Raw genomic sequence first — 25,967 nt, forward strand, 5'->3', positions numbered from 1 at the left:
GCTGACCTCTCCTGCAAATTCCACTCCAGAAGGTGCTCCAAAGACGGAGCAGCCCCAAGGCAATTTCTACCACGCTGCCTGAGAGCCTGACAACCACCACACGCCCACGGTCAGCAAAAGCTTTCGGAGGGCAGGCAGCTCCAAACACCTCGCAGCACACGCTGAGCCAGCACAACGCCAAACACAGCCGACCTCGGAGCTCCAGAAAGGCAGCAGTGTTTTCTGCACCCCAGAAGCATAGTACAGCTTTGGCTTGTGCTGAAGCTTCGCCCTTCAGCACTGCTGAAGCTCCCACAGCCTCCTCTGAAAGCTCCTGACGCAACAGCAATGGCCAACACAAACGGGGAAGCCAGGGCAGAAGGGGCAGAGCAAGAGGAAGGCAGAGGTTTGTTCCACTGCACGGGCAAGTGGGAGGGCCAGCACGAGGCTAGTCAGTTCCCGGCAGCCTCATCCCAATGGGGAGTGCCGGCCAGTGTGGCCAGGTGACAATGGCTTTGGGGCTGTTGTGTCTCCCTCGTGGCCTGAGGAGGCTGCAGAGTGGGGCACCTTTCCTTGCTGGGGCCGTTGCCTCGGTCTCCTTGGCAAAGAGGCATCCTAGTTAGGGTCCCACCATGCCTGTCCTCTCCACCATGGCTTTCTTCAGGCCTCCAGGCTAAGAGGGTCTTCCTGCTCTGTGGCAAAGCTGTCTTCCTCCTCCTTCCGAGGAAAACTTCTAGGCTTCCCTCAGAGGTGTTTCAGTCTGGCACCTCCCACCGAGCTGCCACTGGAGGTGGCCGGACCTCTAGAGGTGGCCAAGGGCGGCGGGAGGAGTGGGCGAGACATGGGGCTTAGTGGTGGGGAAGCAGGAGTGGGGACGGGAGGCAGCGTTAGGCACCGTTAGAGAGCGGAGCAGCAGGCACAGGCACTTCACGAGCACGCGCGGCAGGGCGCTAAGCGGTCTCAGCCCCAAAGCAGGGGCAGGGCGAGTGAAGTGCAAAGCAAGGTCAGGAAGTGAGGGGAGAGGAAGGCCCGGAAGAGGTCTCCATACCAAATGGCGGTGCAGCTGCTGAGCGCTTCCAACATTCCGTGACCTGAGGTGCAGGCACCGGTGCCCCCGGATGCCCTGCGATGCCCTGCGATGCCCTGCTCGCCCTCACAGCGGGGTGTGTTTGTGGCCAAGGACGGCCTCCAGAGAGCCTCAGCCCTTGGCTGCAGCCAGCTCGGGGGCAGCTGCAAAGCCAGCCTCCCTGTGGCTGGGAGGGTCCGCCTCTTGTCCTGCCCCGGGGCATTGTGATTGCGTTGCCGGGTGACAGCACTGTGAGTCAGGGGCCCCGGGGCCACGCCACAGCCTCCCCTGCCGGCTGTCTGCTGGCCCAGCATCGGTGCGGGGCAGAAGGCCCCTGGGGTGCCAGCCCTCATGCAGGCCCTGTGCCCAGGACGCCAGGGCAGCTGCCGTGGCTCCCTCCTTGCGTGGCGGTGCACTGGCCATGGCCAGGCAAGCCTGCTGGGCTCCCTGCTCTGTGCACCAGGGTGCCCCTGTCACCGCAGAAAGGGCAAGAGCCCAGTCACGCCCTGGCACTGGCAAGTGGCTTCTCCCGCAGCTCCCCAAGCAGCCAGCTAGCTAAGCAGAGGCTGGGTGCAGGGCCAGCAGCTGGGCAGCGCCGACATCCTGGGCAGAGGGGCAAGCTAAGTTGTTCTGGCCACCAGGTCATGGCCCCCAGCCAGGGCTGCGGCTTCATCTTCCTCCCTGCCTCACCGCATCCATCCGGGGCCCTAGCCTGACTTTTTCAGCCACAGAACAGCAGCAGGTTCAGGAAAGAAGTGCCAGCTCTTCTAAACGCGTCTTCACAATAAGCACAGCCTCTGGAAGGTTACACAGACTGGTTCCTGCGCCTCTCAGCACTAACACCACGCCCTGAGGTTGCTGCTGCCAGGCCTTCCAGCCGTTGGCGCATGCCGTCTGAAGCACGTGTGCCTAGGATTTTCCCAAAAGCTCGGGATCTAAACCACATCTCTTTAACAGAGCCAGGGAGCAAGCAAGTTTGTTCAGAGGTGTGCTTAGCTGCCTGGGTGCGGTAGAACTCAGAGTCAGCACTCACATTAAACTCTCAGACATCAATGCTGGTGACCGGAGACTGAGAAGCTGTTGTCGCAGCCGACCTGGCAAAGCACAGGTGAGGAGGTTCACCTGGCGAACTGCTAAAGCCCTTGGGAACAACATTTTGGTGGCTTCCCCCGCCCCTCCCCCGGCCCCCCCCTCGATGGCGTCACTCAAAGGACGTGGCAGTTCGCAAGGCTCTGGAAGTGCAAAGGCTTGAGCACTTGCTGGAGTTGGATTCTGTAGGACAGTTCCGATTTTCCAAGCGTCTTGAGCAGTGTTGGCAATTGTTGGCACCGGCTCAGTCTACTGCAGTCAGCCTCTCTACTACACCTAGCACGCAGCCCCCTCACAGCTCAGCAGGGCTTTTTGGAGGCCTTGCCCATACATCACTGTCTCCTTGTGTGCGTGCCACCTTGCTCAGCAGCTAGTTGCACAACTGCCTGGGAGGTGGCCCGGACATCTTCCTGGGCGTGACTAGTGTCTTTGGAGGAGACTGAGCTGGATCCGTGCAGGCCCATTTTCTCCTTGTAGCTTTGACCTTGTGAGGGCGCAGCAAGGGCCAGCTGCTCCCTCAGAGACTGGGAGTTGGGAGGCAAACACAGTAACCCGGCTGGCATGGCATGGCAGGGACATGGCCAGCCAGGGCCCCGTCCCACAGTGCCCACAGGAGGTGAGCGAGGCAGGCCCACAGAGGGTAGCCAGGTTCGAGCAAGAGTCCGGCTCGTCAGGCGTGTTGGTGGTGATGAGAGAGCTCCGAGGTCAAGCTGGGAAACCCATGCACCGCTCAAGGTCAGGGCGAGGTCTGATGAGGGTCGCGAGCGTCAGGCCCAGTGCAGCGATGAGCGCGGAGGTGCCAGCTCAGGCCAAGAGGCCAGGCCACGGGTCAGGGGCGAGAGCAACGGCGTCCACGGCCAGGCCCAGGCATGGCTGGAGCTGAGCAGAAGACTCGTGCTCCTACAGTGGTACTTGCACTCGCCTCCGCAGAGAGCAGGTATGTGCAGCTCTGCCTGCAGGCCAGGAACGCAACTCTTCCGCGCCTACAGAATGGTGCAAAGGTGCTCTCAGCGTGGCTGTCAGCACCTGGTGCCCCTTGGTGACAGACGCGTTTAGCGTTGCTCTCTTGAGGTCAGCCGGCAGGCATGCCATTGTCGGCACGGCCTTGAGCCTGTGCATGATGCGCCAGGGAAGGTGAGGAGGTTATCCAAGAAGGCAGGGAGGTGTGGAGACCAGAGAAGGATGCAGAAAAGGAGAGGAAGATGTGTGTGTGCGGCAGGCTGAGGAGGCAGGGGCAGGCATTAGGAGTGGGAAATAGGAGGAGGTGGGAGTACAGGTCTAAAAGGGACGGGCAGGAGAGGGCAAGGAGGCAGTGGCCGTGGAGAGGAGTCGGGGAGGGAGGGGGGTGGCAACTTGGAGAAAAGGGCAACGAGGAAGTGAAGGTGATGACCGAGAGACACAGAGTACCTTTGTTAGGGCCACTGGCCACATCTACCACCAGCTGCTTCAGGAGGTGAGGGCCCCCTCCCCTACCATGGCCATAGGAGAGCTGCAGCCACCCTCAGCCCTGGCCCAGCATAACCCTAAGCCGGGAGACAGTGACTGAACGGGCCTTGGACACAGGCTGCTGAGACACGACACCCCTCCCCCTCTTCCCCAACCTCCCCCCCTCCCCTCCCCCGCCTTCAAGGTAGGGCTGGGGAAAAGACCAACCCTCCAAGCGCCCCAGGCAGGGTGACAAGCCCCGTGGGCAGCAGGCTACAGGCCGTTCCTGACAGCGCAGCTGCAGGACCAAGCGCTCAGGCCACAGCCACGACACGCCTGACACAAACAGCAGACCTCGGAGAGGATAGCAGCACTTCCCTTTTATTGCATGCATGCAGGGACAGCTGACAAGGGGCACCTCCTGATGGCTCCTCAAGCCTGGAGCCTTTCCAAACACACGTTGTTTGGCGCAAGCCAGAGCGCCCGCAAGGCAATGGCAGCAACGGAAGTCCCTGAGCTCCTCCTACAAACTTGCCGCAAGGCAGAGAGACAGAGAGCTGCAGGGCACAGCTGGTGTCTTGCTGCTGCAAGAGCAGGCGGTCACTGCCCTGAAATGGCCCAGAGGCGCCCCGGGAATGGGCCATGCTCAATGCGACAGAGGAAGGCAAAAAACCCCCAGGGACTGCTGCCAATCTGTCCTGGGGGAAAATTCCTTCCTGACCCCAAAGCTGGCGATCGGCTGCTTTTCCCTGCGCATGTGAGCAAGGCCTGCCTCCTGGGAGGGTTCCACGCCCACCGGGGGACACCAGTGCTGCCCGACCCCTTCCCTCTCGCAACCTGCAGCCACCCTGGGGGGCTTCTGAGAAAGGCCCCAAACCCCACAGACCCGGGCGAGCGGGGCTGGGGGTGGGTGGGGAAAGGGGGCAAGAACTCTTTCCTGGGCCCTGCACGAGACCACTGGCCGCTCCAAAGGGCTGCCTCAGAAGTACGGTGCTGATGATGACCGCTTGGAACGTCTTTGCATCCCATTTCCGGCATGCTGCATCAGTGCTGCACGGAAGGAGCTATGCGTGGGGCGCTTTGGAAGGGTCTTCAGCTGCCGAGAATGGATGTCCTTGTTCTTGGCAGGCCCTCGAGTTCACTTTTCCCACTGACCTCCAGCTGAAAAGGCCTGCTGCCCTTGGAGACCTGGAGGTGTATGTGTGGGGGAGAGGAGGGGAGGGCAGGGCAAGGGAGGGGAAGGGGGCGGTCTTTTCCTCCTACCAAGGCGATCGGTCCCGTCTCTGGAGGACCAAAGTTACACCCAGCTCTGAATGCGGCCCTGGATCGGAGCCTGCTCGGAGCAGGAATGGGATCAGATGACCTCCAGAGAACTCTTCCAACCTAAATTCCTCCACGGTCCGATGGCTACACAATGGCTGACTCCATTGGGAGGTTCAGCCCATTGCCTTGCCATCAGGAAACGCCTGGGCACAGTCTCCACTCCCAGACAAACGGCTGCGGACAGTGGCGGCAGCGTCACTTCCATGTCCCACAGCAGTGGCTAGCAGCGCGGCACGAGTACAGGAACGCACCCTTCAAGCCTGCTGGCCTTGGCCTCTTTGGCTCAGCTCAGCTGGCGCGGCTTACAAGAGACCTGGCACTGGACGATGCTGACCTCCCTCTGCTTTTCTGAGAGCAAAAACACTGTCCTTGCTGTCACTTGCTATTGCTGTCTATGTCTTTGGAGGAGCACCAGGCAGAAGGGGAACAAGATCAGCAGTCTTTCTGAGGCTCGGACAACCCAAAGGCCCAGCGTTAGAGCAGGTGCTGGCCACGGCAGCAGGACTGTCTCCCTCCGAGTACGTGGCAGCCAACCAAAGCCCTTTGCGGCCCAGGCCCCTGTCTCATCAGGCTGGAAGTGCTTCCTCTGAAGAAAGAATGCTCCCGGTCCAAAAGCGGCACGGAACCTCTTCTCTGCCCATGCTGCTGCAACCTACCACCGACACAGCCTGGCCTGAGACGTCCAGCACAGGCGAGGAGAGCTGGCACCCCAAGAGTGCCTTGTCCTCAGGGGGAACATTCCTGACAGCATGGGGAAGGTCGGCCAGCTTCCCAGGTGCAGCGGCTGCGTGAGGCTTTGCCAGGGAGCTCTGAGCTCCGATCTCCATCAGCCCCTCAGCAGTCCTCATGCGAGGGGGGCCAGGACAATAGCCTCCCCCTGCTGGTTAGCAGCCATTTCCTGAGGCTCTCCAGGAGACCTATCTCTGCTCTCAGAGGTCCAACACTGAGGGCCACTTTGATCAGCACGCCAGGAAACGCGCGGCCCGTGGGGCATTTGCCGCAGGCCAGGTCACGGCCCCACGCCACGAGCCTCAGGAGCTGCTCTTGGTGACTTTACCGAAAGCCAAAGCCACTGCCTCACAACACGCCGCGTTAGCCCCGCTGCTGACCCCTGCCACCAGGTTTAGTCCTGCAAGGAGGCAGCAGATTGCACTGCACTGGAACCTGTACTTCCGCGAAGGCAACAATGGCCAGGACATGGCTTCCGAACTAATGAGACGGCTGCTGTCTTTTTGTAGTCTCTGGAAGAGAGGCGTTTCCCTCTCCAGAAGAGCAGTGCAATGGCGCTCTCCCTGGGGAGCTGGAAGCACAGAATAGGCCTGGGTGAGGCAAGCACTCTGCAAGAGCATGGTTTGGAGAGACACGCGGGCACAGCAAGCGTCTTCCAAAGGGGCCCGAGGAAGACCTTCCAAGCAGGAGCACGAGGCCCTCCAGGCCATTGCCTTGCAAAGCCAGTCTTCAAGGGACGTGCCTTGCGTTTCCAAACACAGCCAGCCAAAGAGGTCTACAGCTGCCCCAAGCACATCCAAACTGTAGAGCCGCACAGCTTCTCAGGGACTCGACGGTTTGTTGCAGCTGAACGACAAACAGCTCCACTGGCCACGTCCGACTGAGCACAGTCCTCTGCCCCTGCGGTGCCACGGACAGGGTGGCCGATGAGCAAGGGAGGCTGGTGCAGGTTGGCCAAGGCTTTGCAGGTGGTCCTGCCTTTCTTAAGAGAGTCGGTCTGATTTCCTGCCTCGTCTCCCTCCTGCTACCTGGATGAAGGAAGTGCTCCACTGGAAAATCCCGCACAGCTCCTTCAAAGACTCAACCAGGCATACCAGAGCCCTGAACGGTGCACTGCCTCCACGCTCTGCACCACTGCCAAAACACACGACCACGCACCTCAACATCAACGTCTCCCCGCTGACCTCTCCTGCAAATTCCACTCCAAAAGGTGCTCCAAAGACGGAGCAGCCCCAAGGCAATTTCTACCACGCTGCCTGAGAGCCTGACAACCACCACACGCCCACGGTCAGCAAAAGCTTTCGGAGGGCAGGCAGCTCCAAACACCTCGCAGCACACGCTGAGCCAGCACAACGCCAAACACAGCCGACCTCGGAGCTCCAGAAAGGCAGCAGTGTTTTCTGCACCCCAGAAGCATAGTACAGCTTTGGCTTGTGCTGAAGCTTCGCCCTTCAGCACTGCTGAAGCTCCCACAGCCTCCTCTGAAAGCTCCTGACGCAACAGCAATGGCCAACACAAACGGGGAAGCCAGGGCAGAAGGGGCAGAGCAAGAGGAAGGCAGAGGTTTGTTCCACTGCACGGGCAAGTGGGAGGGCCAGCACGAGGCTAGTCAGTTCCCGGCAGCCTCATCCCAATGGGGAGTGCCGGCCAGTGTGGCCAGGTGACAATGGCTTTGGGGCTGTTGTGTCTCCCTCGTGGCCTGAGGAGGCTGCAGAGTGGGGCACCTTTCCTTGCTGGGGCCGTTGCCTCGGTCTCCTTGGCAAAGAGGCATCCTAGTTAGGGTCCCACCATGCCTGTCCTCTCCACCATGGCTTTCTTCAGGCCTCCAGGCTAAGAGGGTCTTCCTGCTCTGTGGCAAAGCTGTCTTCCTCCTCCTTCCTCCTCCTCCTGAAGAAAACTTCTAGGCTTCCCTCAGAGGTGTTTCAGTCTGGCACCTCCCACCGAGCTGCCACTGGAGGTGGCCGGACCTCTAGAGGTGGCCAAGGGCGGCGGGAGGAGTGGGCGAGACATGGGGCTTAGTGGTGGGGAAGCAGGAGTGGGGACGGGAGGCAGCGTTAGGCACCGTTAGAGAGCGGAGCAGCAGGCACAGGCACTTCACGAGCACGCGCGGCAGGGCGCTAAGCGGTCTCAGCCCCAAAGCAGGGGCAGGGCGAGTGAAGTGCAAAGCAAGGTCAGGAAGTGAGGGGAGAGGAAGGCCCGGAAGAGGTCTCCATACCAAATGGCGGTGCAGCTGCTGAGCGCTTCCAACATTCCGTGACCTGAGGTGCAGGCACCGGTGCCCCCGGATGCCCTGCGATGCCCTGCGATGCCCTGCTCGCCCTCACAGCGGGGTGTGTTTGTGGCCAAGGACGGCCTCCAGAGAGCCTCAGCCCTTGGCTGCAGCCAGCTCGGGGGCAGCTGCAAAGCCAGCCTCCCTGTGGCTGGGAGGGTCCGCCTCTTGTCCTGCCCCGGGGCATTGTGATTGCGTTGCCGGGTGACAGCACTGTGAGTCAGGGGCCCCGGGGCCACGCCACAGCCTCCCCTGCCGGCTGTCTGCTGGCCCAGCATCGGTGCGGGGCAGAAGGCCCCTGGGGTGCCAGCCCTCATGCAGGCCCTGTGCCCAGGACGCCAGGGCAGCTGCCGTGGCTCCCTCCTTGCGTGGCGGTGCACTGGCCATGGCCAGGCAAGCCTGCTGGGCTCCCTGCTCTGTGCACCAGGGTGCCCCTGTCACCGCAGAAAGGGCAAGAGCCCAGTCACGCCCTGGCACTGGCAAGTGGCTTCTCCCGCAGCTCCCCAAGCAGCCAGCTAGCTAAGCAGAGGCTGGGCGCAGGGCCAGCAGCTGGGCAGCGCCGACATCCTGGGCAGAGGGGCAAGCTAAGTTGTTCTGGCCACCAGGTCATGGCCCCCAGCCAGGGCTGCGGCTTCATCTTCCTCCCTGCCTCACCGCATCCATCCGGGGCCCTAGCCTGACTTTTTCAGCCACAGAACAGCAGCAGGTTCAGGAAAGAAGTGCCAGCTCTTCTAAACGCGTCTTCACAATAAGCACAGCCTCTGGAAGGTTACACAGACTGGTTCCTGCGCCTCTCAGCACTAACACCACGCCCTGAGGTTGCTGCTGCCAGGCCTTCCAGCCGTTGGCGCATGCCGTCTGAAGCACGTGTGCCTAGGATTTTCCCAAAAGCTCGGGATCTAAACCACATCTCTTTAACAGAGCCAGGGAGCAAGCAAGTTTGTTCAGAGGTGTGCTTAGCTGCCTGGGTGCGGTAGAACTCAGAGTCAGCACTCACATTAAACTCTCAGACATCAATGCTGGTGACCGGAGACTGAGAAGCTGTTGTCGCAGCCGACCTGGCAAAGCACAGGTGAGGAGGTTCACCTGGCGAACTGCTAAAGCCCTTGGGAACAACATTTTGGTGGCTTCCCCCGCCCCTCCCCCGGCCCCCCCCTCGATGGCGTCACTCAAAGGACGTGGCAGTTCGCAAGGCTCTGGAAGTGCAAAGGCTTGAGCACTTGCTGGAGTTGGATTCTGTAGGACAGTTCCGATTTTCCAAGCGTCTTGAGCAGTGTTGGCAATTGTTGGCACCGGCTCAGTCTACTGCAGTCAGCCTCTCTACTACACCTAGCACGCAGCCCCCTCACAGCTCAGCAGGGCTTTTTGGAGGCCTTGCCCATACATCACTGTCTCCTTGTGTGCGTGCCACCTTGCTCAGCAGCTAGTTGCACAACTGCCTGGGAGGTGGCCCGGACATCTTCCTGGGCGTGACTAGTGTCTTTGGAGGAGACTGAGCTGGATCCGTGCAGGCCCATTTTCTCCTTGTAGCTTTGACCTTGTGAGGGCGCAGCAAGGGCCAGCTGCTCCCTCAGAGACTGGGAGTTGGGAGGCAAACACAGTAACCCGGCTGGCATGGCATGGCAGGGACATGGCCAGCCAGGGCCCCGTCCCACAGTGCCCACAGGAGGTGAGCGAGGCAGGCCCACAGAGGGTAGCCAGGTTCGAGCAAGAGTCCGGCTCGTCAGGCGTGTTGGTGGTGATGAGAGAGCTCCGAGGTCAAGCTGGGAAACCCATGCACCGCTCAAGGTCAGGGCGAGGTCTGATGAGGGTCGCGAGCGTCAGGCCCAGTGCAGCGATGAGCGCGGAGGTGCCAGCTCAGGCCAAGAGGCCAGGCCACGGGTCAGGGGCGAGAGCAACGGCGTCCACGGCCAGGCCCAGGCATGGCTGGAGCTGAGCAGAAGACTCGTGCTCCTACAGTGGTACTTGCACTCGCCTCCGCAGAGAGCAGGTATGTGCAGCTCTGCCTGCAGGCCAGGAACGCAACTCTTCCGCGCCTACAGAATGGTGCAAAGGTGCTCTCAGCGTGGCTGTCAGCACCTGGTGCCCCTTGGTGACAGACGCGTTTAGCGTTGCTCTCTTGAGGTCAGCCGGCAGGCATGCCATTGTCGGCACGGCCTTGAGCCTGTGCATGATGCGCCAGGGAAGGTGAGGAGGTTATCCAAGAAGGCAGGGAGGTGTGGAGACCAGAGAAGGATGCAGAAAAGGAGAGGAAGATGTGTGTGTGCGGCAGGCTGAGGAGGCAGGGGCAGGCATTAGGAGTGGGAAATAGGAGGAGGTGGGAGTACAGGTCTAAAAGGGACGGGCAGGAGAGGGCAAGGAGGCAGTGGCCGTGGAGAGGAGTCGGGGAGGGAGGGGGGTGGCAACTTGGAGAAAAGGGCAACGAGGAAGTGAAGGTGATGACCGAGAGACCCAGAGTACCTTTGTTAGGGCCACTGGCCACATCTACCACCAGCTGCTTCAGGAGGTGAGGGCCCCCTCCCCTACCATGGCCATAGGAGAGCTGCAGCCACCCTCAGCCCTGGCCCAGCATAACCCTAAGCCGGGAGACAGTGACTGAACGGGCCTTGGACACAGGCTGCTGAGACACGACACCCCTCCCCCTCTTCCCCAACCTCCCCCCCTCCCCTCCCCCGCCTTCAAGGTAGGGCTGGGGAAAAGACCAACCCTCCAAGCGCCCCAGGCAGGGTGACAAGCCCCGTGGGCAGCAGGCTACAGGCCGTTCCTGACAGCGCAGCTGCAGGACCAAGCGCTCAGGCCACAGCCACGACACGCCTGACACAAACAGCAGACCTCGGAGAGGATAGCAGCACTTCCCTTTTATTGCATGCATGCAGGGACAGCTGACAAGGGGCACCTCCTGATGGCTCCTCAAGCCTGGAGCCTTTCCAAACACACGTTGTTTGGCGCAAGCCAGAGCGCCCGCAAGGCAATGGCAGCAACGGAAGTCCCTGAGCTCCTCCTACAAACTTGCCGCAAGGCAGAGAGACAGAGAGCTGCAGGGCACAGCTGGTGTCTTGCTGCTGCAAGAGCAGGCGGTCACTGCCCTGAAATGGCCCAGAGGCGCCCCGGGAATGGGCCATGCTCAATGCGACAGAGGAAGGCAAAAAACCCCCAGGGACTGCTGCCAATCTGTCCTGGGGGAAAATTCCTTCCTGACCCCAAAGCTGGCGATCGGCTGCTTTTCCCTGCGCATGTGAGCAAGGCCTGCCTCCTGGGAGGGTTCCACGCCCACCGGGGGACACCAGTGCTGCCCGACCCCTTCCCTCTCGCAACCTGCAGCCACCCTGGGGGGCTTCTGAGAAAGGCCCCAAACCCCACAGACCCGGGCGAGTGGGGCTGGGGGTGGGTGGGGAAAGGGGGCAAGAACTCTTTCCTGGGCCCTGCACGAGACCACTGGCCGCTCCAAAGGGCTGCCTCAGGAGTACGGTGCTGATGATGACCGCTTGGAACGTCTTTGCATCCCATTTCCGGCATGCTGCATCAGTGCTGCACGGAAGGAGCTATGCGTGGGACGCTTTGGAAGGGTCTTCAGCTGCCGAGAATGGATGTCCTTGTTCTTGGCAGGCCCTCGAGTTCACTTTTCCCACTGACCTCCAGCTGAAAAGGCCTGCTGCCCTTGGAGACCTGGAGGTGTATGTGTGGGGGAGAGGAGGGGAGGGCAGGGCAAGGGAGGGGAAGGGGGCGGTCTTTTCCTCCTACCAAGGCGATCGGTCCCGTCTCTGGAGGACCAAAGTTACACCCAGCTCTGAATGCGGCCCTGGATCTGAGCCTGCTCGGAGCAGGAATGGGATCAGATGACCTCCAGAGAACTCTTCCAACCTAAATTCCTCCACGGTCCGATGGCTACACAATGGCTGACTCCATTGGGAGGTTCAGCCCATTGCCTTGCCATCAGGAAACGCCTGGGCACAGTCTCCACTCCCAGACAAACGGCTGCGGACAGTGGCGGCAGCGTCACTTCCATGTCCCACAGCAGTGGCTAGCAGCGCGGCACGAGTACAGGAACGCACCCTTCAAGCCTGCTGGCCTTGGCCTCTTTGGCTCAGCTCAGCTGGCGCGGCTTACAAGAGACCTGGCACTGGACGATGCTGACCTCCCTCTGCTTTTCTGAGAGCAAAAACACTGTCCTTGCTGTCACTTGCTATTGCTGTCTATGTCTTTGGAGGAGCACCAGGCAGAAGGGGAACAAGATCAGCAGTCTTTCTGAGGCTCGGACAACCCAAAGGCCCAGCGTTAGAGCAGGTGCTGGCCACGGCAGCAGGACTGTCTCCCTCCGAGTACGTGGCAGCCAACCAAAGCCCTTTGCGGCCCAGGCCCCTGTCTCATCAGGCTGGAAGTGCTTCCTCTGAAGAAAGAATGCTCCCGGTCCAAAAGCGGCACGGAACCTCTTCTCTGCCCATGCTGCTGCAACCTACCACCGACACAGCCTGGCCTGAGACGTCCAGCACAGGCGAGGAGAGCTGGCACCCCAAGAGTGCCTTGTCCTCAGGGGGAACATTCCTGACAGCATGGGGAAGGTCGGCCAGCTTCCCAGGTGCAGCGGCTGCGTGAGGCTTTGCCAGGGAGCTCTGAGCTCCGATCTCCATCAGCCCCTCAGCAGTCCTCATGCGAGGGGGGCCAGGACAATAGCCTCCCCCTGCTGGTTAGCAGCCATTTCCTGAGGCTCTCCAGGAGACCTATCTCTGCTCTCAGAGGTCCAACACTGAGGGCCACTTTGATCAGCACGCCAGGAAACGCGCGGCCCGTGGGGCATTTGCCGCAGGCCAGGTCACGGCCCCACGCCACGAGCCTCAGGAGCTGCTCTTGGTGACTTTACCGAAAGCCAAAGCCACTGCCTCACAACACGCCGCGTTAGCCCCGCTGCTGACCCCTGCCACCAGGTTTAGTCCTGCAAGGAGGCAGCAGATTGCACTGCACTGGAACCTGTACTTCCGCGAAGGCAACAATGGCCAGGACATGGCTTCCGAACTAATGAGACGGCTGCTGTCTTTTTGTAGTCTCTGGAAGAGAGGCGTTTCCCTCTCCAGAAGAGCAGTGCAATGGCGCTCTCCCTGGGGAGCTGGAAGCACAGAATAGGCCTGGGTGAGGCAAGCACTCTGCAAGAGCATGGTTTGGAGAGACACGCGGGCACAGCAAGCGTCTTCCAAAGGGGCCCGAGGAAGACCTTCCAAGCAGGAGCACGAGGCCCTCCAGGCCATTGCCTTGCAAAGCCAGTCTTCAAGGGACGTGCCTTGCGTTTCCAAACACAGCCAGCCAAAGAGGTCTACAGCTGCCCCAAGCACATCCAAACTGTAGAGCCGCACAGCTTCTCAGGGACTCGACGGTTTGTTGCAGCTGAACGACAAACAGCTCCACTGGCCACGTCCGACTGAGCACAGTCCTCTGCCCCTGCGGTGCCACGGACAGGGTGGCCGATGAGCAAGGGAGGCTGGTGCAGGTTGGCCAAGGCTTTGCAGGTGGTCCTGCCTTTCTTAAGAGAGTCGGTCTGATTTCCTGCCTCGTCTCCCTCCTGCTACCTGGATGAAGGAAGTGCTCCACTGGAAAATCCCGCACAGCTCCTTCAAAGACTCAACCAGGCATACCAGAGCCCTGAACGGTGCACTGCCTCCACGCTCTGCACCACTGCCAAAACACACGACCACGCACCTCAACATCAATGTCTCCCCGCTGACCTCTCCTGCAAATTCCACTCCAAAAGGTGCTCCAAAGACGGAGCAGCCCCAAGGCAATTTCTACCACGCCGCCTGAGAGCCTGACAACCACCACACGCCCACGGTCAGCAAAAGCTTTCGGAGGGCAGGCAGCTCCAAACACCTCGCAGCACACGCTGAGCCAGCACAACGCCAAACACAGCCGACCTCGGAGCTCCAGAAAGGCAGCAGTGTTTTCTGCACCCCAGAAGCATAGTACAGCTTTGGCTTGTGCTGAAGCTTCGCCCTTCAGCACTGCTGAAGCTCCCACAGCCTCCTCTGAAAGCTCCTGACGCAACAGCAATGGCCAACACAAACGGGGAAGCCAGGGCAGAAGGGGCAGAGCAAGAGGAAGGCAGAGGTTTGTTCCACTGCACGGGCAAGTGGGAGGGCCAGCACGAGGCTAGTCAGTTCCCGGCAGCCTCATCCCAATGGGGAGTGCCGGCCAGTGTGGCCAGGTGACAATGGCTTTGGGGCTGTTGTGTCTCCCTCGTGGCCTGAGGAGGCTGCAGAGTGGGGCACCTTTCCTTGCTGGGGCCGTTGCCTCGGTCTCCTTGGCAAAGAGGCATCCTAGTTAGGGTCCCACCATGCCTGTCCTCTCCACCATGGCTTTCTTCAGGCCTCCAGGCTAAGAGGGTCTTCCTGCTCTGTGGCAAAGCTGTCTTCCTCCTCCTTCCGAGGAAAACTTCTAGGCTTCCCTCAGAGGTGTTTCAGTCTGGCACCTCCCACCGAGCTGCCACTGGAGGTGGCCGGACCTCTAGAGGTGGCCAAGGGCGGTGGGAGGAGTGGGCGAGACATGGGGCTTAGTGGTGGGGAAGCAGGAGTGGGGACGGGAGGCAGCGTTAGGCACCGTTAGAGAGCGGAGCAGCAGGCACAGGCACTTCACGAGCACGCGCGGCAGGGCGCTAAGCGGTCTCAGCCCCAAAGCAGGGGCAGGGCGAGTGAAGTGCAAAGCAAGGTCAGGAAGTGAGGTGAGAGGAAGGCCCGGAAGAGGTCTCCATACCAAATGGCGGTGCAGCTGCTGAGCGCTTCCAACATTCCGTGACCTGAGGTGCAGGCACCGGTGCCCCCGGATGCCCTGCGATGCCCTGCGATGCCCTGCGATGCCCTGCTCGCCCTCACAGCGGGGTGTGTTTGTGGCCAAGGACGGCCTCCAGAGAGCCTCAGCCCTTGGCTGCAGCCAGCTCGGGGGCAGCTGCAAAGCCAGCCTCCCTGTGGCTGGGAGGGTCCGCCTCTTGTCCTGCCCCGGGGCATTGTGATTGCGTTGCCGGGTGACAGCACTGTGAGTCAGGGGCCCCGGGGCCACGCCACAGCCTCCCCTGCCGGCTGTCTGCTGGCCCAGCATCGGTGCGGGGCAGAAGGCCCCTGGGGTGCCAGCCCTCATGCAGGCCCTGTGCCCAGGACGCCAGGGCAGCTGCCGTGGCTCCCTCCTTGCGTGGCGGTGCACTGGCCATGGCCAGGCAAGCCTGCTGGGCTCCCTGCTCTGTGCACCAGGGTGCCCCTGTCACCGCAGAAAGGGCAAGAGCCCAGTCACGCCCTGGCACTGGCAAGTGGCTTCTCCCGCAGCTCCCCAAGCAGCCAGCTAGCTAAGCAGAGGCTGGGCGCAGGGCCAGCAGCTGGGCAGCGCCGACATCCTGGGCAGAGGGGCAAGCTAAGTTGTTCTGGCCACCAGGTCATGGCCCCCAGCCAGGGCTGCGGCTTCATCTTCCTCCCTGCCTCACCGCATCCATCCGGGGCCCTAGCCTGACTTTTTCAGCCACAGAACAGCAGCAGGTTCAGGAAAGAAGTGCCAGCTCTTCTAAACGCGTCTTCACAATAAGCACAGCCTCTGGAAGCTTACACAGACTGGTTCCTGCGCCTCTCAGCACTAACACCACGCCCTGAGGTTGCTGCTGCCAGGCCTTCCAGCCGTTGGCGCATGCCGTCTGAAGCACGTGTGCCTAGGATTTTCCCAAAAGCTCGGGATCTAAACCACATCTCTTTAACAGAGCCAGGGAGCAAGCAAGTTTGTTCAGAGGTGTGCTTAGCTGCCTGGGTGCAGTAGAACTCAGAGTCAGCACTCACATTAAACTCTCAGACATCAATGCTGGTGACCGGAGACTGAGAAGCTGTTGTCGCAGCTGACCTGGCAAAGCACAGGTGAGGAGGTTCACCTGGCGAACTGCTAAAGCCCTTGGGAACAACATTTTGGTGGCTTCCCCCGCCCCTCCCCCGGCCCCCCCCCGATGGCGTCACTCAAAGGACGTGGCAGTTCGCAAGGCTCTGGAAGTGCAAAGGCTTGAGCACTTGCTGGAGTTGGATTCTGTAGGACAGTTCCGATTTTCCAAGCGTCTTGAGCAGTGTTGGCAATTGTTGGCACCGGCTCAGTCTACTGCAGTCAGCCTCTCTTCTACACCTAGCACGCAGCCCCCTCACAGCTCAGCAGGGCTTTTTGGAGGCCTTGCCCATACATCACTGTCTCCTTGTGTGCGTGCCACCTTGCTCAGCAGCTAGTTGCACAACTGCCTGGGAGGTGGCCCGGACATCTTCCTGGGCGTGACTAGTGTCTTTGGAGGAGACTGAGCTGGATCCGTGCAGGCCCATTTTCTCCTTGTAGCTTTGACCTTGTGAGGGCGCAGCAAGGGCCAGCTGCTCCCTCAGAGACTGGGAGTTGGGAGGCAAACACAGTAACCCGGCTGGCATGGCATGGCAGGGACATGGCCAGCCAGGGCCCCGTCCCACAGTGCCCACAGGAGGTGAGCGAGGCAGGCCCACAGAGGGTAGCCAGGTTCGAGCAAGAGTCCGGCTCGTCAGGCGTGTTGGTGGTGATGAGAGAGCTCCGAGGTCAAGCTGGGAAACCCATGCACCGCTCAAGGTCAGGGCGAGGTCTGATGAGGGTCGCGAGCGTCAGGCCCAGTGCAGCGATGAGCGCGGAGGTGCCAGCTCAGGCCAAGAGGCCAGGCCACGGGTCAGGGGCGAGAGCAACGGCGTCCACGGCCAGGCCCAGGCATGGCTGGAGCTGAGCAGAAGACTCGTGCTCCTACAGTGGTACTTGCACTCGCCTCCGCAGAGAGCAGGTATGTGCAGCTCTGCCTGCAGGCCAGGAACGCAACTCTTCCGCGCCTACAGAATGGTGCAAAGGTGCTCTCAGCGTGGCTGTCAGCACCTGGTGCCCCTTGGTGACAGACGCGTTTAGCGTTGCTCTCTTGAGGTCAGCCGGCAGGCATGCCATTGTCGGCACGGCCTTGAGCCTGTGCATGATGCGCCAGGGAAGGTGAGGAGGTTATCCAAGAAGGCAGGGAGGTGTGGAGACCAATTGTTGGCACCGGCTCAGTCTACTGCAGTCAGCCTCTCTACTACACCTAGCACGCAGCCCCCTCACAGCTCGGCAGGGCTTTTTGGAGGCCTTGCCCATACATCACTGTCTCCTTGTGTGCGTGCCACCTTGCTCAGCAGCTAGTTGCACAACTGCCTGGGAGGTGGCCCGGACATCTTCCTGGGCGTGACTAGTGTCTTTGGAGGAGACTGAGCTGGATCCGTGCAGGCCCATTTTCTCCTTGTAGCTTTGACCTTGTGAGGGCGCAGCAAGGGCCAGCTGCTCCCTCAGAGACTGGGAGTTGGGAGGCAAACACAGTAACCCGGCTGGCATGGCATGGCAGGGACATGGCCAGCCAGGGCCCCGTCCCACAGTGCCCACAGGAGGTGAGCGAGGCAGGCCCACAGAGGGTAGCCAGGTTCGAGCAAGAGTCCGGCTCGTCAGGCGTGTTGGTGGTGATGAGAGAGCTCCGAGGTCAAGCTGGGAAACCCATGCACCGCTCAAGGTCAGGGCGAGGTCTGATGAGGGTCGCGAGCGTCAGGCCCAGTGCAGCGATGAGCGCGGAGGTGCCAGCTCAGGCCAAGAGGCCAGGCCACGGGTCAGGGGCGAGAGCAACGGCGTCCACGGCCAGGCCCAGGCATGGCTGGAGCTGAGCAGAAGACTCGTGCTCCTACAGTGGTACTTGCACTCGCCTCCGCAGAGAGCAGGTATGTGCAGCTCTGCCTGCAGGCCAGGAACGCAACTCTTCCGCGCCTACAGAATGGTGCAAAGGTGCTCTCAGCGTGGCTGTCAGCACCTGGTGCCCCTTGGTGACAGACGCGTTTAGCGTTGCTCTCTTGAGGTCAGCCGGCAGGCATGCCATTGTCGGCACGGCCTTGAGCCTGTGCATGATGCGCCAGGGAAGGTGAGGAGGTTATCCAAGAAGGCAGGGAGGTGTGGAGACCAATTGTTGGCACCGGCTCAGTCTACTGCAGTCAGCCTCTCTACTACACCTAGCACGCAGCCCCCTCACAGCTCAGCAGGGCTTTTTGGAGGCCTTGCCCATACATCACTGTCTCCTTGTGTGCGTGCCACCTTGCTCAGCAGCTAGTTGCACAACTGCCTGGGAGGTGGCCCGGACATCTTCCTGGGCGTGACTAGTGTCTTTGGAGGAGACTGAGCTGGATCCGTGCAGGCCCATTTTCTCCTTGTAGCTTTGACCTTGTGAGGGCGCAGCAAGGGCCAGCTGCTCCCTCAGAGACTGGGAGTTGGGAGGCAAACACAGTAACCCGGCTGGCATGGCATGGCAGGGACATGGCCAGCCAGGGCCCCGTCCCACAGTGCCCACAGGAGGTGAGCGAGGCAGGCCCACAGAGGGTAGCCAGGTTCGAGCAAGAGTCCGGCTCGTCAGGCGTGTTGGTGGTGATGAGAGAGCTCCAAGGTCAAGCTGGGAAACCCATGCACCGCTCAAGGTCAGGGCGAGGTCTGATGAGGGTCGCGAGCGTCAGGCCCAGTGCAGCGATGAGCGCGGAGGTGCCAGCTCAGGCCAAGAGGCCAGGCCACGGGTCAGGGGCGAGAGCAACGGCGTCCACGGCCAGGCCCAGGCATGGCTGGAGCTGAGCAGAAGACTCGTGCTCCTACAGTGGTACTTGCACTCGCCTCCGCAGAGAGCAGGTATGTGCAGCTCTGCCTGCAGGCCAGGAACGCAACTCTTCCGCGCCTACAGAATGGTGCAAAGGTGCTCTCAGCGTGGCTGTCAGCACCTGGTGCCCCTTGGTGACAGACGCGTTTAGCGTTGCTCTCTTGAGGTCAGCCGGCAGGCATGCCATTGTCGGCACGGCCTTGAGCCTGTGCATGATGCGCCAGGGAAGGTGAGGAGGTTATCCAAGAAGGCAGGGAGGTGTGGAGACCAGAGAAGGATGCAGAAAAGGAGAGGAAGATGTGTGTGTGCGGCAGGCTGAGGAGGCAGGGGCAGGCATTAGGAGTGGGAAATAGGAGGAGGTGGGAGTACAGGTCTAAAAGGGACGGGCAGGAGAGGGCAAGGAGGCAGTGGCCGTGGAGAGGAGTCGGGGAGGGAGGGGGGTGGCAACTTGGAGAAAAGGGCAACGAGGAAGTGAAGGTGATGACCGAGAGACACAGAGTACCTTTGTTAGGGCCACTGGCCACATCTACCACCAGCTGCTTCAGGAGGTGAGGGCCCCCTCCCCTACCATGGCCATAGGAGAGCTGCAGCCACCCTCAGCCCTGGCCCAGCATAACCCTAAGCCGGGAGACAGTGACTGAACGGGCCTTGGACACAGGCTGCTGAGACACGACACCCCTCCCCCTCTTCCCCAACCTCCCCCCCTCCCCTCCCCCGCCTTCAAGGTAGGGCTGGGGAAAAGACCAACCCTCCAAGCGCCCCAGGCAGGGTGACAAGCCCCGTGGGCAGCAGGCTACAGGCCGTTCCTGACAGCGCAGCTGCAGGACCAAGCGCTCAGGCCACAGCCACGACACGCCTGACACAAACAGCAGACCTCGGAGAGGATAGCAGCACTTCCCTTTTATTGCATGCATGCAGGGACAGCTGACAAGGGGCACCTCCTGATGGCTCCTCAAGCCTGGAGCCTTTCCAAACACACGTTGTTTGGCGCAAGCCAGAGCGCCCGCAAGGCAATGGCAGCAACGGAAGTCCCTGAGCTCCTCCTACAAACTTGCCGCAAGGCAGAGAGACAGAGAGCTGCAGGGCACAGCTGGTGTCTTGCTGCTGCAAGAGCAGGCGGTCACTGCCCTGAAATGGCCCAGAGGCGCCCCGGGAATGGGCCATGCTCAATGCGACAGAGGAAGGCAAAAAACCCCCAGGGACTGCTGCCAATCTGTCCTGGGGGAAAATTCCTTCCTGACCCCAAAGCTGGCGATCGGCTGCTTTTCCCTGCGCATGTGAGCAAGGCCTGCCTCCTGGGAGGGTTCCACGCCCACCGGGGGACACCAGTGCTGCCCGACCCCTTCCCTCTCGCAACCTGCAGCCACCCTGGGGGGCTTCTGAGAAAGGCCCCAAACCCCACAGACCCGGGCGAGCGGGGCTGGGGGTGGGTGGGGAAAGGGGGCAAGAACTCTTTCCTGGGCCCTGCACGAGACCACTGGCCGCTCCAAAGGGCTGCCTCAGGAGTACGGTGCTGATGATGACCGCTTGGAACGTCTTTGCATCCCATTTCCGGCATGCTGCATCAGTGCTGCACGGAAGGAGCTATGCGTGGGGCGCTTTGGAAGGGTCTTCAGCTGCCGAGAATGGATGTCCTTGTTCTTGGCAGGCCCTCGAGTTCACTTTTCCCACTGACCTCCAGCTGAAAAGGCCTGCTGCCCTTGGAGACCTGGAGGTGTATGTGTGGGGGAGAGGAGGGGAGGGCAGGGCAAGGGAGGGGAAGGGGGCGGTCTTTTCCTCCTACCAAGGCGATCGGTCCCGTCTCTGGAGGACCAAAGTTACACCCAGCTCTGAATGCGGCCCTGGATCTGAGCCTGCTCGGAGCAGGAATGGGATCAGATGACCTCCAGAGAACTCTTCCAACTTAAATTCCTCCACGGTCCGATGGCTACACAATGGCTGACTCCATTGGGAGGTTCAGCCCATTGCCTTGCCATCAGGAAACGCCTGGGCACAGTCTCCACTCCCAGACAAACGGCTGCGGACAGTGGCGGCAGCGTCACTTCCATGTCCCACAGCAGTGGCTAGCAGCGCGGCACGAGTACAGGAACGCACCCTTCAAGCCTGCTGGCCTTGGCCTCTTTGGCTCAGCTCAGCTGGCGCGGCTTACAAGAGACCTGGCACTGGACGATGCTGACCTCCCTCTGCTTTTCTGAGAGCAAAAACACTGTCCTTGCTGTCACTTGCTATTGCTGTCTATGTCTTTGGAGGAGCGCCAGGCAGAAGGGGAACAAGATCAGCAGTCTTTCTGAGGCTCGGACAACCCAAAGGCCCAGCGTTAGAGCAGGTGCTGGCCACGGCAGCAGGACTGTCTCCCTCCGAGTACGTGGCAGCCAACCAAAGCCCTTTGCGGCCCAGGCCCCTGTCTCATCAGGCTGGAAGTGCTTCCTCTGAAGAAAGAATGCTCCCGGTCCAAAAGCGGCACGGAACCTCTTCTCTGCCCATGCTGCTGCAACCTACCACCGACACAGCCTGGCCTGAGACGTCCAGCACAGGCGAGGAGAGCTGGCACCCCAAGAGTGCCTTGTCCTCAGGGGGAACATTCCTGACAGCATGGGGAAGGTCGGCCAGCTTCCCAGGTGCAGCGGCTGCGTGAGGCTTTGCCAGGGAGCTCTGAGCTCCGATCTCCATCAGCCCCTCAGCAGTCCTCATGCGAGGGGGGCCAGGACAATAGCCTCCCCCTGCTGGTTAGCAGCCATTTCCTGAGGCTCTCCAGGAGACCTATCTCTGCTCTCAGAGGTCCAACACTGAGGGCCACTTTGATCAGCACGCCAGGAAACGCGCGGCCCGTGGGGCATTTGCCGCAGGCCAGGTCACGGCCCCACGCCACGAGCCTCAGGAGCTGCTCTTGGTGACTTTACCGAAAGCCAAAGCCACTGCCTCACAACACGCCGCGTTAGCCCCGCTGCTGACCCCTGCCACCAGGTTTAGTCCTGCAAGGAGGCAGCAGATTGCACTGCACTGGAACCTGTACTTCCGCGAAGGCAACAATGGCCAGGACATGGCTTCCGAACTAATGAGACGGCTGCTGTCTTTTTGTAGTCTCTGGAAGAGAGGCGTTTCCCTCTCCAGAAGAGCAGTGCAATGGCGCTCTCCCTGGGGAGCTGGAAGCACAGAATAGGCCTGGGTGAGGCAAGCACTCTGCAAGAGCATGGTTTGGAGAGACACGCGGGCACAGCAAGCGTCTTCCAAAGGGGCCCGAGGAAGACCTTCCAAGCAGGAGCACGAGGCCCTCCAGGCCATTGCCTTGCAAAGCCAGTCTTCAAGGGACGTGCCTTGCGTTTCCAAACACAGCCAGCCAAAGAGGTCTACAGCTGCCCCAAGCACATCCAAACTGTAGAGCCGCACAGCTTCTCAGGGACTCGACGGTTTGTTGCAGCTGAACGACAAACAGCTCCACTGGCCACGTCCGACTGAGCACAGTCCTCTGCCCCTGCGGTGCCACGGCCAGGGTGGCCGATGAGCAAGGGAGGCTGGTGCAGGTTGGCCAAGGCTTTGCAGGTGGTCCTGCCTTTCTTAAGAGAGTCGGTCTGATTTCCTGCCTCGTCTCCCTCCTGCTACCTGGATGAAGGAAGTGCTCCACTGGAAAATCCCGCACAGCTCCTTCAAAGACTCAACCAGGCATACCAGAGCCCTGAACGGTGCACTGCCTCCACGCTCTGCACCACTGCCAAAACACACGACCACGCACCTCAACATCAACGTCTCCCCGCTGACCTCTCCTGCAAATTCCACTCCAAAAGGTGCTCCAAAGACGGAGCAGCCCCAAGGCAATTTCTACCACGCCGCCTGAGAGCCTGACAACCACCACACGCCCACGGTCAGCAAAAGCTTTCGGAGGGCAGGCAGCTCCAAACACCTCGCAGCACACGCTGAGCCAGCACAACGCCAAACACAGCCGACCTCGGAGCTCCAGAAAGGCAGCAGTGTTTTCTGCACCCCAGAAGCATAGTACAGCTTTGGCTTGTGCTGAAGCTTCGCCCTTCAGCACTGCTGAAGCTCCCACAGCCTCCTCTGAAAGCTCCTGACGCAACAGCAATGGCCAACACAAACGGGGAAGCCAGGGCAGAAGGGGCAGAGCAAGAGGAAGGCAGAGGTTTGTTCCACTGCACGGGCAAGTGGGAGGGCCAGCACGAGGCTAGTCAGTTCCCGGCAGCCTCATCCCAATGGGGAGTGCCGGCCAGTGTGGCCAGGTGACAATGGCTTTGGGGCTGTTGTGTCTCCCTCGTGGCCTGAGGAGGCTGCAGAGTGGGGCACCTTTCCTTGCTGGGGCCGTTGCCTCGGTCTCCTTGGCAAAGAGGCATCCTAGTTAGGGTCCCACCATGCCTGTCCTCTCCACCATGGCTTTCTTCAGGCCTCCAGGCTAAGAGGGTCTTCCTGCTCTGTGGCAAAGCTGTCTTCCTCCTCCTTCCTCCTCCTCCTGAGGAAAACTTCTAGGCTTCCCTCAGAGGTGTTTCAGTCTGGCACCTCCCACCGAGCTGCCACTGGAGGTGGCCGGACCTCTAGAGGTGGCCAAGGGCGGCGGGAGGAGTGGGCGAGACATGGGGCTTAGTGGTGGGGAAGCAGGAGTGGGGACGGGAGGCAGCGTTAGGCACCGTTAGAGAGCGGAGCAGCAGGCACAGGCACTTCACGAGCACGCGCGGCAGGGCGCTAAGCGGTCTCAGCCCCAAAGCAGGGGCAGGGCGAGTGAAGTGCAAAGCAAGGTCAGGAAGTGAGGGGAGAGGAAGGCCCGGAAGAGGTCTCCATACCAAATGGCGGTGCAGCTGCTGAGCGCTTCCAACATTCCGTGACCTGAGGTGCAGGCACCGGTGCCCCCGGATGCCCTGCGATGCCCTGCGATGCCCTGCGATGCCCTGCTCGCCCTCACAGCGGGGTGTGTTTGTGGCCAAGGACGGCCTCCAGAGAGCCTCAGCCCTTGGCTGCAGCCAGCTCGGGGGCAGCTGCAAAGCCAGCCTCCCTGTGGCTGGGAGGGTCCGCCTCTTGTCCTGCCCCGGGGCATTGTGATTGCGTTGCCGGGTGACAGCACTGTGAGTCAGGGGCCCCGGGGCCACGCCACAGCCTCCCCTGCCGGCTGTCTGCTGGCCCAGCATCGGTGCGGGGCAGAAGGCCCCTGGGGTGCCAGCCCTCATGCAGGCCCTGTGCCCAGGACGCCAGGGCAGCTGCCGTGGCTCCCTCCTTGCGTGGCGGTGCACTGGCCATGGCCAGGCAAGCCTGCTGGGCTCCCTGCTCTGTGCACCAGGGTGCCCCTGTCACCGCAGAAAGGGCAAGAGCCCAGTCACGCCCTGGCACTGGCAAGTGGCTTCTCCCGCAGCTCCCCAAGCAGCCAGCTAGCTAAGCAGAGGCTGGGCGCAGGGCCAGCAGCTGGGCAGCGCCGACATCCTGGGCAGAGGGGCAAGCTAAGTTGTTCTGGCCACCAGGTCATGGCCCCCAGCCAGGGCTGCGGCTTCATCTTCCTCCCTGCCTCACCGCATCCATCCGGGGCCCTAGCCTGACTTTTTCAGCCACAGAACAGCAGCAGGTTCAGGAAAGAAGTGCCAGCTCTTCTAAACGCGTCTTCACAATAAGCACAGCCTCTGGAAGGTTACACAGACTGGTTCCTGCGCCTCTCAGCACTAACACCACGCCCTGAGGTTGCTGCTGCCAGGCCTTCCAGCCGTTGGCGCATGCCGTCTGAAGCACGTGTGCCTAGGATTTTCCCAAAAGCTCGGGATCTAAACCACATCTCTTTAACAGAGCCAGGGAGCAAGCAAGTTTGTTCAGAGGTGTGCTTAGCTGCCTGGGTGCAGTAGAACTCAGAGTCAGCACTCACATTAAACTCTCAGACATCAATGCTGGTGACCGGAGACTGAGAAGCTGCTGTCGCAGCCGACCTGGCAAAGCACAGGTGAGGAGGTTCACCTGGCGAACTGCTAAAGCCCTTGGGAACAACATTTTGGTGGCTTCCCCCGCCCCTCCCCCGGCCCCCCCCTCGATGGCGTCACTCAAAGGACGTGGCAGTTCGCAAGGCTCTGGAAGTGCAAAGGCTTGAGCACTTGCTGGAGTTGGATTCTGTAGGACAGTTCCGATTTTCCAAGCGTCTTGAGCAGTGTTGGCAATTGTTGGCACCGGCTCAGTCTACTGCAGTCAGCCTCTCTTCTACACCTAGCACGCAGCCCCCTCACAGCTCAGCAGGGCTTTTTGGAGGCCTTGCCCATACATCACTGTCTCCTTGTGTGCGTGCCACCTTGCTCAGCAGCTAGTTGCACAACTGCCTGGGAGGTGGCCCGGACATCTTCCTGGGCGTGACTAGTGTCTTTGGAGGAGACTGAGCTGGATCCGTGCAGGCCCATTTTCTCCTTGTAGCTTTGACCTTGTGAGGGCGCAGCAAGGGCCAGCTGCTCCCTCAGAGACTGGGAGTTGGGAGGCAAACACAGTAACCCGGCTGGCATGGCATGGCAGGGACATGGCCAGCCAGGGCCCCGTCCCACAGTGCCCACAGGAGGTGAGCGAGGCAGGCCCACAGAGGGTAGCCAGGTTCGAGCAAGAGTCCGGCTCGTCAGGCGTGTTGGTGGTGATGAGAGAGCTCCGAGGTCAAGCTGGGAAACCCATGCACCGCTCAAGGTCAGGGCGAGGTCTGATGAGGGTCGCGAGCGTCAGGCCCAGTGCAGCGATGAGCGCGGAGGTGCCAGCTCAGGCCAAGAGGCCAGGCCACGGGTCAGGGGCGAGAGCAACGGCGTCCACGGCCAGGCCCAGGCATGGCTGGAGCTGAGCAGAAGACTCGTGCTCCTACAGTGGTACTTGCACTCGCCTCCGCAGAGAGCAGGTATGTGCAGCTCTGCCTGCAGGCCAGGAACGCAACTCTTCCGCGCCTACAGAATGGTGCAAAGGTGCTCTCAGCGTGGCTGTCAGCACCTGGTGCCCCTTGGTGACAGACGCGTTTAGCGTTGCTCTCTTGAGGTCAGCCGGCAGGCATGCCATTGTCGGCACGGCCTTGAGCCTGTGCATGATGCGCCAGGGAAGGTGAGGAGGTTATCCAAGAAGGCAGGGAGGTGTGGAGACCAATTGTTGGCACTGGCTCAGTCTACTGCAGTCAGCCTCTCTACTACACCTAGCACGCAGCCCCCTCACAGCTCAGCAGGGCTTTTTGGAGGCCTTGCCCATACATCACTGTCTCCTTGTGTGCGTGCCACCTTGCTCAGCAGCTAGTTGCACAACTGCCTGGGAGGTGGCCCGGACATCTTCCTGGGCGTGACTAGTGTCTTTGGAGGAGACTGAGCTGGATCCGTGCAGGCCCATTTTCTCCTTGTAGCTTTGACCTTGTGAGGGCGCAGCAAGGGCCAGCTGCTCCCTCAGAGACTGGGAGTTGGGAGGCAAACACAGTAACCCGGCTGGCATGGCATGGCAGGGACATGGCCAGCCAG

Source organism: Struthio camelus, chromosome 26, assembly GCF_040807025.1.
Source record: "Struthio camelus isolate bStrCam1 chromosome 26, bStrCam1.hap1, whole genome shotgun sequence".
Classification (NCBI taxonomy): Eukaryota; Metazoa; Chordata; class Aves; order Struthioniformes; family Struthionidae; genus Struthio; species Struthio camelus.